The 19,112-nt window shown below is 40.8% G+C and overlaps 1 long non-coding RNA gene across 4 annotated transcripts in view; it reads left to right on the top strand.

The window, feature by feature from the left end:
* LOC123572944 (uncharacterized) overlaps positions 1-18,903 on the top strand; it is a 37,768-nt gene extending 18,865 nt beyond the window's left edge. For 2 of the 4 annotated variants that reach the window (XR_012433746.1, XR_010586392.1), the window contains exons 3-4: positions 12,381-12,457; positions 18,602-18,903. This is a non-coding gene — a long non-coding RNA (uncharacterized lncRNA). Of the gene's footprint in view, positions 1-1,519; positions 2,155-12,380; positions 12,458-18,601 lie in introns of those variants that run through there. The other 2 variants (XR_012433747.1, XR_010586393.1) reach the window with 1 other exon arrangement.
* Positions 18,904-19,112: the final 209 nt, after the last annotated feature.

Below are 19,112 nucleotides of genomic sequence, written 5' to 3' on the forward strand. Positions count from 1 at the left end.
GTCTCGGCCGGGCGTGGTGGCTCACGCCTGTAATCCCAGCACTTTGGGAGGCCGAGGTGGGCGGATCACAAGGTCAGGAGATTGAGACCATGGTGAAACCCCGTCTCTACTAAAAATAGAAAAAATTAGCCGGGCGCAGGGGCAGGCGCCTGTAGTCCCAGCTACTCGGGAGGCTGAGGCAGGAGAATGGCGTGAACCCGGGAGGTGGAGCTTGCAGTGAGCCGAGATTGCGCCACTGCACTCCAGCCTGGGCGACAGAGCGAGACTCCGTCTCAAAAAAAATAAGTAAATAAAAATAAATAAATAAATAAATAAATGTCTCAACCCTGACACAATGTCCAATCTGCCTTTGCAGCTCTTATGCTGCAGGCTGGCTCTTGAAGACTGAATATTTGTCCGATTTTTGTCATTTAAATTCTAAGCTCTTCAAGTATATTATTTAATCTTTAATATATTATTTGGAGAAAGGTGATAAATATAAAGTTAATGGAGACAGATTTAAAATGATTTACTTATTCACATTTTTCATTGAATATTTCAAAGAGAACCGAATACAGTAACTTAGATGATACCAAATTAAAACACCTGGAAATTTTTTCTAAAATTTGTGCCAAAACCTCATATTTTATTCATCTCATTACATTGATACACTCTATAAAATTGAATGAGATTTTCATGTAACCATTTCTCAGTGAAAAATTATTTTTCCCAAGCATTGATAAACTTAGCAATATCGTTTCAGATGTTACTACTTCCAGTTCCATAGGATCAACAAAATCCATTAAACTAACTTCAAAATCTTAAATTTCACTGTTAACAACACTTTAATGTGAAACAGTTGAGACTTTATCAATAATGGTTGACATTTTATTGGTTAATGTGTATGTTTTCCAAAAAGCAATTTTTTTATCCTAATAGATGTTTTGTAACAAACAAGATCATAAATAATAATATACCCATATTGAAATTAATGATTGTTGAAGTTTGTTAAATATTTTCTATCTGTAAATACTCACTTATTTGTTACTAGCCACCTTATAATGTTACAAAGTCTAATAGTACTTTCAAAATGTTTATCTCTTCATTAATAGTCATTGATAAACTTTTTGTCAGAAATGTTGATGATTACAAATGCTGTTTTATGGAAAATTGATTCATGATCAACTTCTGCTTTTTTCCTCACTGATGACTGCAAACTTAAAATCTGGACTACGAGCTTTATCAGAATGGGACTGCCATTCTGATAAAATATTTAAATGTTTAGTACTTTCTACTTTTAATGATACAATTTTAGCACTCTTTGCATCCCATATTTACATTACTAGCAAAATAAACCAGCTATATTTTTGTTGAAAAAATAAAATTATGAATTGTTTTTTATGCCAGAAATACAAATTATTTGGTTTATTTTGTACCAGCACTTCCATAGTCACAGACATTCTGTTTGGGTTTGTTGCCTGGTGTTGGGAGATATTCCAGCTTACAGTTGATTATTAGTATGATATGTTGTTTCCTACAGAGTCAGAAGATGAACATTTATGACATGTCAAAAGGAACATTAATAAACATCTCAGCTTTCATGTTTCTTCATTCTGTGTGTTCAGATTTCTGTTTTTTTCTAAGCAAGTATGTATTCTTAATGGAACAAGTGAGATGGTAGACTGATTGGAGGGAGCAAATTATTCATAGTGACTGGAAGAAAGAATGCCTGAATATGATTGCTAATTTAGACACAAAACTGGCTAATAGGCCACGGAGCAATAACACTATAACCTTTGGTGTCATCTTTTCTACCAGACAGAAATACTTGTGTCTCCACGGAACAAAATTCATTTACATTACTATTGGACAAAAGTCAATTGCATCACTTTCAGTTTTCTGCAAGTTAATACCTATCTTTAGAGATTCATAAAGTAGCCTAAATCAGTAGTAAATAGCAAATCGAAGGAACACATTCCTAGAGACTGGGTAATTTCCAGTGGGCCTGCTGAGCAGTGCTTAGCACTGAAAGAATGTGTAATAATCTCTTTGTCTATTTCTAACTTTTGGATAATTCCCTTGAATTATCTTCTTTGTGATCATAAATAATGTTCAGGTATTATTTTTAACCACACTGTGTTTTGGCCTGATTAATTTATATACATATAGCAAAAAGTAGATTAACATATGTAAACTTCCTTATAGTCTAGTCAGCAAATCTAGAGCCATATGATGTGAGGCATTGCTATGGCCAGAAAATTAACTTCTGTCTGAAAACTGTGTAAGAAATTGCATTTTCAATAATATCTATTATCCCAGTATTTTAAAATTGCTCTTCTATTCCAAAGTTAAAAAACCAGACCCAAGATAATGATTATCTCCATCAATTTTGCTTACATCTATAAATAAGAGTGAATTTCTTCTTGAGGTCCCTCAAACCTGCAGAGATTCCTGACTGCCAAGAAGTGATTTTTCTATAAGCCATAGAACAGATATCAGATCAATTTTCCTTTCTCTTTCTCCTTCCTTCCTTCCTTCCTTCCCTCTTTTCCTCCCTCCCTCCATTCCTTCTTCGCTCCCTCCCTCCCTCCCTTCCTTCCTCCCTCCCTCCTTTTTTTTTTTTTTTTTTTTGAGGCAGTGTCTCACTCTGTTGCCCACACTGGAATGCAGTATTGCGATCTCGCCTTACTGCAACCTCCACCTCCCAGCTTCAAGTGATTCTCCTGCCTCAGCCTCCTGAGTAGCTGAGATTATAGGTGCCCACCACCATGGCCAGCTAATTTTTATAATTTTAGTAGAGATGGGGTTTCACCATGTTGGCCAGGCCGGTCTTGAACTCCTGACCTCAAGTGATCTACCCGCCATGGCCTCCCAGAGTGTTGGGATTACAGACATGAGTCACCATGCCCAGCCTTCAGATCAATTTTCTAGGAGGGCTGTGAACATTGGTTTCACATATGAAATGCGACTCTTGTTCTTTAACAGTGGGATTGTCACACCTGACAAAATGAAATTCTCAAATATGGCACCTGAATTTGTCTTTGGTTGTACAATCAAATTGTCCAATTATATCCTGCTAAAAAACAAAAAGAGGACAAATTCTTACTGAATCTACAAATAAACTATACTTCCATTACAGAGATTCAGTAAATTATATTTGTTCCTAAATTTTGAGGTGTCAGTAAAAACAAATTATTTAAATAATTCTTTCTCTCTTCTCTCTCTCTCTCTCTCTCTCTCTCTCTCTCTCTCTCTCTCTCTCTCTCTCTTTCTTTCGACAGGGTCTCACTCTGTCATCCAGGATGGAGGGCAGTGGTACAATCATGTCTCACTGCAGCCTCAAACTTCTGGCCTCAAGAAATCCTGTCACCTAAGATTCCCAAAGTGCTGGGATTACAGGCATGAGATACTGTACCCGTCCAGAATGTTTTATTTCTATGTACAAAAGCATAGGCTACGAACTTAAAGGTTAGCAATAGATCAAGAAAAGGAAGGGCTTCATCACATACCCATAATAAGATAGAACACTGAACATGAAAATGAAAACAAATAACCACAATTAGATCACCCTTACCAGTTAACTCAGTCCTGTGTAAGGTTCTGCTGGATCTTTGTTAGCAGTAGTTTACAAAAAGTCACGTGTTTCTGGAATAAAACATGTCCAAGAAATCTTTTCTCTTAAGCTCGTCTAAAAGTTATCACCTCAGAAGCTTGTATCTGTAAGTCCATTCCTTGAAGTAGTAATCATTAAAGAGGATCTGTTGTAGTCATTTCCGCTGGGCTTCTGAGACTGTTCTTTGTTGAAGACCCAATGTCTAGGCTATAGTTTATTTAAAAAAAGTCCTTCAGGCAAGCATGAGAAGAAATCAGAAATTACTTGCTAGTAAGAATGGAGAAGAGTGAAACCTATTAGGTTATAATATAAAACTATCACATATGGGTTAGATCAGTGTTTCTAATAAGAGTATTCATAAGCCTCCTAAACCTTCTTATAATGTTTACAAATCTCTGAAAATCTACGAAACATTACTGCTTTGATTTGTCAGCACTTTACATACAGCTTTCATGATAGTATTGGACTATCTAAGAAATATAGAGCATATGGCAGGGCGGGTTGGCTCACACCTATAATCCCAGCACTTTAGGAGGTCGAGGCGTTCAGATCACCTGAGGCTGGGAGTTCAAGACCAGCCTGATCAACATGGAGAAACCCTGTCTCTACTAAAAATACAAAATTAGCTGCTCATGGTGGTGCATGCCTGTTATCCCAGCTTCACGGGAGGCTGAGGCAGGAGAATTGTTTGAACCTGGGAGGCAGAGGCTGCGGTAAGCCAAAATCATGCCATTGCACTCCAGCCTGGGCAATGAGAGTGAAACTCTGTCTCAAAAAAACAAACAAACAAAGAAATATGGAACAAACAAGATGAACAATCATTTTAGCATCCCTCTTTTTATGGTGTAAAAATAAAAACTGGCAATCCTCTTCAGAAAATCTCAGTGATCATTGTAGATGTAAAAGAAACCCTGAAAAGTTTACTTTACTTTTTTGATTTTAGAATGTGATCTTGGGAAGGCAAAATCCAATGAATTAACTGAGGAGATTTGGTCACTTGATTAAGAAGAGTCATAGGTGTCTGAGAACAATAAATGTCTGCAGCTAGACTACCTACTAATCAAAATGACAATACCGTGTTTTCATATTTTAAATAACATAGAAAACTGTAACACCTTTGTGAGGAAAGAGTTAATTCAGCAGGTTTGATTGCTCTTTCTTTGCATGTCCGTCTACAGGAAACTCAAACATGATTGACCCTTGGCTAGTCCCTGGGAACGTGGTTCCCCGGAAGCTTCTTTATGTTAATAATTGATAATTTTGTTCTACACACCTAAAACAATTGATAGTGATTGTTTGCACAATTGCAAATTGATAGGATTACTTTGCACAAACATCAAGATGCATGATAGGCATCTGGTTTCACTGGAGCTCCAAGTTCAGGTTGTCATGGCAGGTTGCATAGCAGAATGTATCGATGTGATCAGCCCTCCATGAAAGCCTTGGGCCTTGGAATTTGAAAGGGCTTTTCTGAGGCAGAAACTCTTCACACATGTCCCTGCAATTCATAGCCAGAGAGAAGGCATGTTCTGTGCAACTCCAGATGGGACAGGACTCAGAAGCCTGTGCTCAACCTCTCTGGACTCTGTGCAATGCATCTTCCTTCTGTTGCTCTTACTTTATATCCCTTTTTCTGTAATGAACCTTAGCTGTGATTATAACTAGCTGTTAGGGTTGTGAGTCACTCTAGCACATCAGCAAATGTGAAGATGGTCTTCAGACCCTGGAAACAACCCTTTAAAAAAGGCTCAGCTTTTTCACATGTAAGAATGTTTTATAGTTTTGTCAAAAATAATCAAAAGCATGATGAAATTACCACAAAAACGCAGAAAGATATTTTAAAATATGGAATATGGGCTATCTATGTAAAGGGAACTCTTTTACTACCACTTGTTAAGAGCAGACTAAATACTTCAAGACCGATTTATCATGTTAGCAGGGAGAAAACAAAATTCTAATTTTTGCACTAATATAATATTTGACAATAAATGCTTATAAAATTTCCTTTGTAAAAAATTGTATGAATAATAAGATGGCAGATAGAAGACTGGGCTGGTGTGCAGTTCCCACTTGGACAGACAGAACAAACTGTGGAGATTCACACCATGGAATTTTGCTCTGGGAACCACCACAGAAGCATACCAGGAAAACTGAAAGAATTCACAGATCCTTTGGTATAAATTCCATGAGACAGGAAAAAAACTAGCAGGTGCTGGTATCCATGGCTGGGAGACCTAAAGATGGATCGCATCACAGGACTCTTTACAGACATTCCCCTACACTAGCTCAGAGCCTGGTAGCCCCACTGGGTGGCTAGACCCAGAAAAGTAACAACAATCACTGCAATCTGGCTTGTAGGAAGCCCCATTCCTGGGGGATGGGGAAGTGCACCACATCAAGGGACCACCCCATGGGACAAAAAAGTCTGAACAGCAGCCCTTGAGTTCCAGATATTTCCACTGAAATAGTCTACCCAAATGAAAAGGAAACAGAAAAGTAATTCTGGTAATATGACAAAACAAGGTTCTATAATACCTCCAAAAGACCACACTAGCTCCCCAACAATGGATCCAAACCAAAAAGAAATCTCTAAATTGCCAGATAAAGAATTCAGAGGTTGATTATTAAGCTACTCAAGGAGATACCAAAGACAGGTGAAAACCAACTTGAAATTTAAAAAAAAATACAGAATATGAATGAGAAATGCTTCAGAGAAATAGATACAATAAAAAACAATCACAGATTCTGGAAATGAAAGACATACTTAGAGATACAAAATGCACTGGAAAATTTCAACAATAGACTCGAACAAGTGAAAGAACAAACTTCAGAGCACGAAGGCTTTCAAATTACCCCAATCAGACAAAGAAAAAGAAAAAAATTTAAAAATGAATAAAGCCTCCATGAAATTTTGGATTATGTTAAATGGCCAAACCTAAGAATAATTGATTTTCCTGAGAAAGAAGAGAAATCTAAAAGTTCAGAAAACATATTTGAGGGAATAACCGAGGAAACCTTCCCTGGCCTCACTAGAGATCTAGACATCCAAATACAAGAAACTCAAAAGAACACCAGGGAAATTCATCACAAAAAGATCATCACCTGGGCACGTAGTCATCAGGTTATCTAAAGTCAAGACAAGGAAAGAATCTTAAGAGCTATGAGGCAAAAGCATCAGGGAACCTATAAAGGAAAACCTAGCAGATTAACAGCAGATTTCTCAACAGAAACCCAAGCCAGAGGGTTTGGTGTCCTATCTTTAGCCTCCTCAAACAAAAGAATTGCCAGCCAAGAATTTTGTATCCAGCAAAACTAAATTTCATAAATGAAGGAGAAATAAAATGTTTTTCAGACAAACAAATGTTGAGATAATTTGCCAATACCAAGGCCAGCACTACAAGAAATGCTAAAAGGAATTCTAAAGGAAACATAACCCTGAAATACACTAAAATGGAACCTCCTTAAAGTGTAAATCTCACAGGGCCTGTAAAATAATAACACAAAGACAGAAAAAAAAAAAAAAAAACCCACCACAGTATTCAGGCAACAACTAGTACAATAAATAAAAGAGTACCTCACATCTCAATACTAACATTGAGTGTAAATGGCCTATATGCTCCACTTAAAAGATACAGAATGGCAGAACGGATAAAAATCTTCCAACCCAAGTATCTGCTGTCTTCAAGAGACTCATCTAATGCATAAGGATTCACATAAGATGAAGGTAAAGTGTTGGCAAAAGATATGCCATGCACATGGAAATCAAAAGTGAGCAGAAACAGTTATTCTTATATCAGACTAAACAGACTTTAAAACAACAACAGTTTAAAAAGACAAAGAGGGACATTATGTAATGATAAAAAGGTCAATCCAACAGGAAAATATCACAATCCTAAATGTATATGCACTTAACATGGTAACTCCCAAATAGGTAAAAAAAAATTATTACTAGACCTAAGAAATGAGATAGATAGCAACACAATAATAGTAGGGGACTTCAATACTCCACTGACAGCACTAGATAGGTCATCAAGACAGAAAGTCAACAAAGAACAGTGGGCTTAAACTATACCTAGAACAAATGGATTTAACAGATATTTAACCAACAACTGCAGAATATACATTATTTTCATCAGTACATGGACTGTTCTCCAAGATAGACCGTATGATAGCCCACAAAACAAGTCTCAATAAATTTAAGAAAATCGAAATTATATCAAGTCCCTTCTCAGACCACAGTGGAATAAAATTGGAAATTAACTCCAAAAAGAAGCCTCAAAACTCTACAAATACATGGAAATTAAATAATCTACTCCTGAGTGATCTTTGGGTCAACAATGAAATCAATATGGAAATTTAAAAATTATTGGAACTGAATGATAATAGTGACACAATTTAAAACCTCTGAGACATAGCAAAAGCAGTGCTAACAGGAACATTCATAGCATTAAATGCCTACATCAAAAAGTCTCAAAGGGCACAAATAGACAATCTAAGGTTATACCTCAAAAAACTAGAGAAACAAGAATAAACCAAACCCAACGCACTAGAAGAAAAGAAATAACAGGCCGGGCGCGGTGGCTCAAGCCTGTAATCCCAGCACTTTGGGAGGCCGAGACGGGCAGATCACGAGGTCGGGAGATCGAGACCATCCTGGCTAACACGGTGAAACCCCGTCTCTACTAAAAAGTACAAAAAACTAGCCGGGCGAGGTGGCGGGCGCCTGTAGTCCCAGCTACTCGGGAGGCTGAGGCAGGAGAATGGCGTGAACCCAGGAGGCGGAGCTTGCAGTGAGCTGAGATCCGGCCACTGCACTCCAGCCTGGGCGACAGAGTGAGACTCCGTCTCAAAAAAAAAAAAAAAAAAAAAAGAAATAACAAAGATTAGAGCAGAATTAAATGAAATTGAAACCAAAAAAAATGCAAAAGATAAATGAAACAAAAAGCTGGTTATTTGAAAAGATAAACAAAATTGACAGACCATTAGCAAGATTAACCAAGAAAAGGAGAGAATATCTAAATAAGCTCAATTAGAAGTGAAACGGCAGATATTACAACCAGTACCACAGAAATACAAAAGATCATTCAAGGCTACTATGAATATCTTGATATACACAAACTAGAAAATCTAGAGGTGATAGATAAATTCCTGGAAATATGCAATAGTCCTAGATTAAATCAGGAAGAAACAGAAACTCTGAACAGACAAATTACAAGTAGCGAGATTGAAACAGTGATTTAAAAACAGCCAATAAAAAAACTCCAGGACCAGATGAATTTATAGCTCAATTTTATCAAGTATTCAGATAATTAGTACCAATCTTACTGAAACTATTCCAAAAGATGGAGAAAGAGGGAATTCTCCCTAAATCATTCTATGAAGCCAGTATCACTCTAATTCCAAAACCAAGAAAGGACACAACAAAAAAAGAAAACTACAGACCAATATTCTTGATGAACATAGATACAAAGGTCCTCAACAAAATACCGGCTAACTGAATTCAACAGCATATCAAAAAGATAATCCACCATGATCAATTGGGTTTTATACCAGGAATGCAGGGATAGTTTAACATATGTAAGTCAATAAATCTGATATACCACATAAACAGAATTAGAAACAAAACCCATATGATCATCTCAATAGATGCAGAAAAAGCATTTGACAAAATGCAGCATCACTATATGCATAAAATCCTCAGCAAAATTGGCATAGAAGGGACATACTTCAAGGAAATAAAAGCCATCAATGACAAACCTATAGCCAACATTATAGTGAATGGGGAAAAGTTGAAAGTATTCCCCCCGAGAACTGGAACAAGATAAGGAGTCCCACTTTCACCACTTCTATTCAACATAGTACTGGAAGTCCTAGCCAGAGCAATCAGACAAGAGAAAGAAATAAAGAGCATTCACATCAGTAAAGAGGAAGTCAAACTGTTGCTGATTGCTGATGATATGATCATATACCTAGAAAACTCTAAAGGCTCATTCAAAAAGCTGCTAGATCTGATAAATGAATTGAGTAAAGTTTCAGGATACAAAAATCAGTGTACCTGAATCAGTAGCACTGCTATACATCAGCAATGACCAAGCTGAGAATCAAATAAAAAACTCAACCCCTTTTACAACAGCTGCAAAATAAATAAAATACTTAGGAATATACCTAACCAAGGAAGTGAAAAATATCTCTACATGGAAAACTAGAAAACATTGCTGAAAGAAATAATGGATGACACAAATAGAAACACATCCCATGCTCATGGATGGGTAAAATCAATATTATGAAAATGACCATACCGTCAAATGCAATCTACAAATTCAATGAAATTCTCATCAAAATATTTTTGCTATTCTTCACAGAACTAGGAAAAACAATCCTAAAATTCATATGGAACCAAATAAAGACCCTGCATAGCCAAAATAAGACTAAGCAAAAAGAACAAATCTAGAGGCATCACATTATAGTATTCAAACTATACTACATAGTCATCAAAACAGCATGGTACTGGTATAAAAATAGGCACATAGACCAACAGAATAGAATCGGGAACTCAGACATAAAGCCAAATATTCATAGCCAACTGATCTTTGACAAAGCAAACAAAAATATAAAGTGGAAAAAGGACACCCTATTCAACAAATGCTGATGGGATAATTGGCAAGCAACATGTAGAATGAAGCTGGATCTTCATCTTTCATATTATACAAAAACCAACTCAAGATGGATCAAAGACTTAAATCTAAGACCTGAAATCATAAAAAGTTTAGAAGATAAAATTGAAAAAACTCCTAGACATTGGTTTAGGCAGAGTTCATGACCAAGAATCCAAAAGCAAATGCAACAAAAACAAAGATAAATAGATGGAACTTAATTAAACCAAAAATCTTCTGCACAGCAAAAGAAATAATCAGCAGAGTAAACAGAGAAACCACAGAATGAGAGAAAATTTTTGCAACTATACATCTGACAAAGGATAATATCCAGAATCTACAAGGAATTCAAACAAATCAGCAAGAAAAAAAAACTATCAAAAAGTGGGCAAAGGACATGAATAGACAGTTTTCAAAAGAAGATATACAAATGGCCAACAAACATATTTTAAAAATCCAACATCACTAATTATCAGGGAAATGCAAATCAAAACCACCATGAGATACCACCTTACTCCTGCAAGAATGGCCACAATTTAAAAATTTAAAAAAAAAAACAGATGTTGATGTGCATATGATGAAAAGGGAACACTTTTACACAGCTGGTAGGAATGTAAACTAGTACAACCACTATGAAAAACAGTATAGAGATTCCATAAAGAACTAAAAGTAGAACTACCATTTGATCCAGCAATCCCACTATTGGGTATCTACCAAGAGAAAAAGAAATCATTATATGAAAAAGACACTTGCACACACATATTTATAGCAGCATAATTCGCAATTGCAAAAATACGGAACAAGCCTAAATCCCCATTAACCAGGTGGATAAAGAAAATGTGGTGTATATATACCATAGAATACTACTCAGCCATAAAAAGGAACAAAATAATGGAATTTGCAGCAACCTTGATGGAGTTTGAGACCATTATTCTAAGTGAGGTAATGCAGGAATAGAAAACCATACATCCTATGTTCTCACTTATAAGCAGGAGCTAAGCTATGAGGATGCAGAGGCATAAGAATGATATAATGGACTTTGGGGACCCAGTGGAAAGGGAGGGAAGGGGGTAAGGGACAAAAGACTATACACTGGGTACAGAGTCACCACTAAAGAACTTTTCCATGCAACCAAATACCACCTGTTCACCCAAAACTAGTGAAATAAAAATATAAACTATGTATGTATGTATGTATGCATGTATAATTGACATTACAGATTTAGAAAAACAAATAATACAGTTTAAGAATATTTTATAATTTTAAAAAATAACATAAAAATTATATGAATAAACCCATAAAAACTTAGGCAGCTTTGGCAAAATTTTAATAAATGTCAATGACTTCTTTATGAAGCTCAATTATCTGCAGGTATTATAGTTCCAGGCAAATAAAAATCTCTTTTCATAAACCTTTTACTACTTCCTATATCAGTTGGGGTTTTGTTCTTTACCATCATCCTCTTTCATGTTCAGGATCAAATTCTTTATTTCAATATAAAAATAATTTTCTCTCTCTTTTTTTTTTTTGAGACAGAGTCTTGTTCTGTCACCCAGGCTGGAGTGCAGTGGTGCCATCTCAGCCCACTGCAACCTTTCCCATCCGGGTTCAAGCGATTCTCTGACCTCAGCCTTCCGAGTAGCTGGGATTATAGGCATGTACCACCATGCCCAGCTAATTTTTTGTATTTTTAGTAGATACAGGGTTTCCCAATGTTGGACATGCTGGTCTTGAACTCCTGACCTCAAATAATCTGCCCACCTTGGCCTCCCAAAGTGCTGGGATTACAGGTGTGAGCCCCAGTACCTGGCCCGATTTTCTCTTAATAAGCAGAAACACCTCCCACTGCGTTGCAGAAACAGATGTACTTTTTCTATACCCACTATTATTCCTACTGTAGTATAGTCTTGAGAACCCATGTTAAATATAACTTTTTCCAAAGCAGGCCTGTTTTGTTCCACAGTGAAACCTGAATATATCTTTAAAAAAAAAACTATTTGAATGAATTTGTGATCCCAGTTTATATGTAGCAGATTATTGTGAGTATTAGGAAGGCCTTATAGAAATGAGACACTTTATATTTCAGAGCTGAATTTAAGAGGTTCTAGATAAAACCTATGCGTACTTTGATGCAGGAAGGCTGACCTACGATGTCTCTACCCAGTGGATGCAGACGTGCATGGACGTGTTTGGGAACTGTGGAAGCAGCAAGGTAGGACTGATTCACATACATCCTGGAAAGCCCAGGGAGCTTCTAGAAAGAATTCTCCATTCAGAAGAGGTTTGCAACTGCTTTTATATCTCAACACAACTCGATTTGTGTAGCTCATATGACAGTGCTCTCCAAAGAGGTAATGGAGATGAACACCTCTACTGAGTCAACTAGGACTACTCTTGGCTACAAGTAATAGAAAAGATGACTACACAGAAGCTGATATAATTTTTTTTTTTTTGGAGACAGAGTTTCACTCCGTCACCCAGGCTGGAGTGCAATGGTACAATTTCAGCTCACTGTAACCTCTGCCTCCCAGGTTCAAGCAATTCTTCTACCTCAGCCTCCCGAGTAGCTGGGATTCAGGCACCTGCCCTCATGCCCAGCTAATTTTTGTATTTTTAGTAGAGACGGGGTTTTACCATGTTGGCCAGGCTGGTCTTGAACTACTGACCACAGGTGATCTGCCAGCCTCAGCCTCCCAAAGTGGTATGAGCCACCGCGCCTGGCAAGCTCACATAATTTAAGGAAGTTTTTTTCCCTCACAAAGTAAGAAGTTCAGAAGAGGTAGTTCCTGGTATTAGTTTAGGGGTTTGCAGCCTTCAGGGCTGAGGTCTCTACAATTCCCTTGGCCTTTTCCTCATGGTCAAAATATGGCTGCTGAACTTCCAGTTACTAAGTCCAAATTCCAGCCAGAAAGTAGAAAACAGGAATAGAGGAGAGAAAATGAGAACAAAGGGGCAATATTGTCATCAGAAAAGCAAAATGTTTCCCCCAAATGCCCAGTAGAATTTTGCTGATGGCACATCAGTCAGGATGGTAACATTTGGACATTGTAGCTGAACAAATGGCTGCCCTGCTAAAATCAGGATTCTGTTCATAAGGAAGAAGATATGAATAAATATTGGAGATGTGTATCAGTCAGAAAACACCGCATTTCACGTAATTCAAAGAGAAAGAGGGTTGATACAAAGAATCAAGTGCTTGCAAGATGGTTTAAAGGGCTGAAGGAAGGAAGGGAAGGGAAGGTTGGGGCAGGCTCTCAGGTTCACTGCCAGATTTCAGACACTGGAATACTGCCACCACAGAAAACCACCACCAATGACGAGAACTACCTGCAACACCAAGATAGGTGATTCACAGGGGAAAAATCAGAGGTGGCTGCAAAACCCCATGTCTGCAAAACCCATTGTGTCTGCCCCCCACTGCTGGAGGAAACCTATGGCCTCTATTTCCCTTCTGTCTTCCAACTCTCAGTAAGTGCCTCTCGTTGGGAAATTTAAACCAGAAGCCTGCTGGCAATAGATTCTGGGAAATATAGTTCCCAGTCTTCCAGCCCCTGCATTACAGAGGAGTTGGTGAGTACCACAAACTTGTTTGGCACAGTGGGTAACTAGCAGTGTACTACATCAATGCAGAGTAGAGGCATCAAAATCTGTGTGTGTGTGTGTGTCGTGTGGGGGGGGAAGGCTGTGCCCCCAGGTGCTCCCACTATGGGCCATCTTTGAGAGTCACTTCTTTAAGGAAAGAGAGGTACAAATGCATATGCTCAACACAAGGACAATAGGTTATCTCCAGAGAGGTGTGGACATTCTGAAAATATTTTGCATGTGTGCAATTTAGATCATTCTGTCCTTTTGCATGCTCCTTTACCCCATGCTCTCCCACACAAGTTACCTGTACTTGTGCCAGAGTTCCCAAGAAAGGAGGCTGGGAGAGAAAAAGAATTGTGTTGCTAGGGCCAAAGCAGATCCTCCTGTGCTGTTGATGGGGAGAAGGATGCTTTGCTCACTTTAGGCCATCTGCACTCAGAACCAAGACAGGGCTGTGAGAAGCCTGTGAGCAGCCTGTGAGCTATATGGCCAATGTTAGAAGCAGAAGGCCTCCACAAAAGAACCACTGAGTCACCACAGCCTCCATCTGGAGTGATAGCCTTGGAGCCAGAGACCTATGTGTCCATGACACTAGAAGATGTCACAGAGTGGTCAGATGACTGACTGAGGAGCCTGGGGAGGGATCTGGGGCACAGTTGTTAAAATTCTGTGCTACGGAAATACTCTTCTATTACATTATTATGTATTATTACTGTGGCCCACTCTCGAAAGATAAGGATCAAACCTCACCTTCCAGGAACCTGTCCGTATGAAACTTACTATGCAAACTGTGACGAGCTGCTCCTGGCAGAAAATTAATTAGATTTTGTGGGAGGGTGAGGATGAGAGACAGAGGAGAGATAGAAGTGGTGAGGGGTGAGTCCCTGTTCCTCTCTTTCTGGTATAGCCTGAGAGTAGCTGAGCCTCACCATTGCTTTCTGTGTTTTGAAAACACGAACTTATTTAAAGGGGATTTGAAAAATACTTGGTTAGTGGTTGCAGGGATTTCCGCAGAAGTGCTCCGAGGAGCCAAAAGCATCACGGGCTTCAGAACGTTGGAATGGTCGGTACATGCGCTGCAGTTGACCTCAGAGGCTGCGGAGGTTTGCAGAACATAAGTAGCTCTTTTTAGGTAATATGGAGCAAGTAAGACCAGTGGCTTTGGAGCCAAACCCGAAAGTGGATGTGAATTCGTCAGCAGAGCCAAAGCAGAGGTTTTTAGAATGAGGGTGATGTCATGACTGAGAAGAGTTCAATTCAGTTACATGGTCATCTGGTCACAATTCTGAGTTATGGCTGGAGTACAGCCTTGGCTTCATGAGCCAGAAAGAGGAAGGGAGGGAGGGAAGGAGCAGCAAGGAAGAAAAGGAGGAAGTGGCACACAGGAGCCTGGACAGAGCCTGGGATTGGCATCCTGGCTTCCATCGCTGGAGAGGACTGTTGAGGGGCTTAGGGGTGCAGCAGCTGCCTTGTGGGAAGGGAGCCCAGAGCCACAGGGAATGCTGCGCTGTAGGTTAGGGGCTCAGGCTTCTGGTTGAGGAAGTCATCTCCCCAAAGTGGACAGAGCTGGCAGTAGCTGCCAAGGACGTCACCGTGGAGTATATGAGGATAGGGCCCGCCTCTGCCGATGGCTGCCCTTTTTTTTCTAGGAAACCAGGGGGTGTCGAGCCTCCTGTGACCCTTCCTGGAAAGGACTGGGAACCTCAAGTGGAGCCCAACCTGCTGGCCCAGAGGGCCTCTCTCAAGTCAAGATGTTGGCTAATAAATAGCTGAGTTGAAGCAGAAAAAATGAAAGGAGAAGGGGCCCCTTCGATGCTAGATGCCTCTTAGGTATTTGGGGGTGGGGGCAGGTCCCGTTTAGAGGAAGAAGCCAGAACTCTGGGCAGGACCTACCACCCGGCACTCTCCACTGAGCCCCTCCGAAGGCCGGATTTAGATTCCACTTGAGAAAATTTGGAGTCCTCCAGAGTTGACCTTCAGCAAACCACAGGGTGACCCAGCAACCGCAAGACTGAGATTGGAGGGCAGGGACACGTTAGGTCAGAGAATTTGCACAGACTTAAAAGAGCAGCTGTCACAGCAGGGACGACGTGCAAGGGGTCAGGCTGGGGGACGATAGGTGGGGGCGTCCATCCCAGCTGAGGATGCCATAGGCTGCCTGGGTAGCCAGGAGGCAAAGCAAAAGCCAGAGGCTGAATAATGGGACCCAGATGAATGCGCTACTGTAGGCGGAGGCAGGGAGATGGGGAAACGCTGCTGGAAAAACCTCACCGTTCATGTAAAAATAAATGACTGCTCTCAGACGACCGGATATTCCACAATTGGTCTCTCCATTCAACAAATAGTAAGCACACCTACTATGTGCAGAGGCTGGTGGGGAAACGAGGATGAATAAAACAGATGAATCCAGAGAGGGAGGGATGGTGCACACAAGGACAAACAATTCTCGCAGGGTCCTGTGGGGACGGGAGCCAGACCTTCTTTCCCCTCTGGGAAATGGGTTCTCGAGTCGCAGTCAGTGCTGTGGTGTGCCCTGCTACACGCCACTCATGTGCACTGTTCTTCACCCACCATGCTTCACCCCTGAGCTGGGTTTTACTGTCATACTGAGGGGATGAGAAAACAGAGGCCTAGAGAAAGAGAGAGAGAGAAATGCCCAAGGTCCCACGGCTGGTCATTGGAGAGGGGGTAGGAGGCCCATGCTTGACCTTGGCTGAACAACTCCATCCCCAGGGCCTTGTCTCCCTTTGGACAAAGAGGTGAAAAACAGCCTCATGTTCTTCCTCCTCTGCCCACGCTCCTTCTTTCCAGAACTCACTGTTACAACTTTACAATAGTTGACTACCCTTTTGGGTCATGTCTCCAAGTGCCCACCTCATTTTTGCCTTTTAGGGAGTTATAAATAATAATAATAGTAATATTGAGATGAGCTTTCTGATCTTAATGAGCATATACTCTAAGGGAAAGTCTGACTACACATCTGCGAATTAACTTGAAAATAGTTTCAAAGCCACTAGCCCCTGTGGGGAAAATGAAAAGCACCTCTACTAAGAGACACCAAATAAAATGAGGCATCAAGGTGGAGTTGGGGTAATCAGGGAAGGCTTCCTGAAGGAGGTGGGTTTAAAAGGGAAATGTAGAGGATGCAGTGTACCCAGTTATGGGAGACTACCTTCTGAGAAGGTGTGAGCTGGTCACAAAAGAAGGATGGATCTGGGGAAGAGAGTGATCCGGAAGCCACAAGTCAAGGAGGGAAGAAATTAGATTTGCTTGAATTTGAGCAGATGGTCTGCAGAGGAGAGTAACCGAGGATGGGCTTGGAGAGACTGTGTGATTGCACTTGAAGGAGAGCTGGGGACACCAGGGAAACCTAGAATACTCTGTGGGTTAGAACAACAGACGAAAAACCCTTCCGATGGTTTGTTGCCATGGTCACACCTATCAGGATGAAATGCTGGCTCACTCTTTCTCGTCGGACTTTAATGCTCTCAGCCCCACAGCCCTAAGCATGGGGAGATTCAGAACTATTGTTTAATGATGCATCTGACAGGTGAGAATCTGTACCTTGCCTGCCCAAGCCTGCAGAACTTTGTAGAGAAATGACTTTAAATAATGACTATGGGCATCCAGCTTTGCACATGCTCAGAAGTCACCCCTTGTCTCAGTGGCAGGCTGGTAAATGTTCCTGGCTCTCCAGGGAAGAAAGCCCTGATTTGTAGTGGTTACCAGTTTCTGTAGTATAAATACACCCTCTGTGGCTTATTTCAAGCCACCAACACAAATCTGCTGATAGCAGAGCTGGAATGTGTTGTGCACAGTCAGCTCTGGAAAGCTGGTACCTGCCAGCTGCAGCCCACCACTGCCTGTGTTCATCTCACATTGGCCTGGCTAACCCCCACCCCCTCTTGATTCTGGCTTTTCCTTACTCTGCACACCCCGACCCAGACCCCATCAGAGGCTCTCAGAGCCCACACCACCTCCGTGTGTCCTTCAAAGCGTTTATCACAAAGCGTGACAATGCACTTATTTTTGTGATTCTCTGATGTTGTCCCTCTCCCCACTAGATTATGAGTTTCAAGAAGACAGGGCCATGAGTCTTTGTTCGCATGCGCAGCGCCTGGCATTCATACAAGATGAGTGTGAAATTGTCAAACGAAGGAAGGGAAGGAATCACAAACATTCTTTCCAGATTTACTGAAAACGTCATTTGACAGAGTCACTTTGACCCCCACCTCTGGGACTGCAGATCCATTACATGACATTTCACTCTCAGGAGTGCCACGTAGAGATATGGGTAGAAAGAGATCACGAAAAAAGGAATAGGACATTGGGAGGCCGAGACGGGCGGGTCACGAGGTCAGGAGATCGAGACAATCCTGGCTAACACGGTGAAACCCCGTCTCTACTAAAAAACAAAAAAAAACTAGCCGGGCGAGGTGGCGGGAGCCTGTAGTCCCAGCTACGCGGGAGGCTGAGGCAGGAGAATGGCGTAAACCCGGGAGGCGGAGCTTGCAGTGAGCTGAGATCCGGCCACTGCACTCCAGCCTGGGCGACGGAGCGAGACTCGGTCTCAAAAAAAAAAAAAAAAAAAAAAAAAGGAATAGGACAGGCAGAGGGCATGGGTGTGGCTGGTAGGACTCACAGGAAGAGAATACTGAGCCTTCTCCGCAAATGAGTTGGGCTTATCAAATCTTGGCTCTGAGCTTCTAACGGAAAGAAAACGTTAAGCTGTGAATGGTCGCAATCACTCCTGACTGTCTTGGCTTGACAGGGGCTCTGAAACCGCCTCATACTTGGAACAGAAGCCATGGAAAACAAAGCCCCTGCATCGCTCCTATCTGCCTGGAGTGCTATTGTGTGAAGGTGTAATGTTTGAAGCTGTGGCTTCATCTTGTGACAATGGGGCACTCTGTGCTGTCAGGATGAGGACGGCAGAGGAAGATGCTGGGGAAAGCCTGGACCTGCAGATATCCCTGAACCACTACGCCCTGGGACCAGCTATCTGGGCTTCTTGTTTTGTGAGATAATTTCACGTATTTATGATAAAATTATTAAAATTTGGGTATCCTGTTATGCACAGCCAGAACTGTTCCTAACTGACACATCCTATTAAGTGGAATCAAATGCCTGTGTCACAATTGGGAATCTCCCTCATGATGCCTGGATTGCATCATGGGGCCACTCTGGACAGGCAAGAGCTGGAGTTAGACGGAGCCTCCGCCTCTGGATAGGATAGAGAGCCAAGAGGAGAAGCAAGGGGGAGGCCGGACGGGGCAGCTCCC

This window comes from Macaca fascicularis, chromosome 4, assembly GCF_037993035.2.
Source record: "Macaca fascicularis isolate 582-1 chromosome 4, T2T-MFA8v1.1".
NCBI classification, from domain to species: domain Eukaryota; kingdom Metazoa; phylum Chordata; class Mammalia; order Primates; family Cercopithecidae; genus Macaca; species Macaca fascicularis.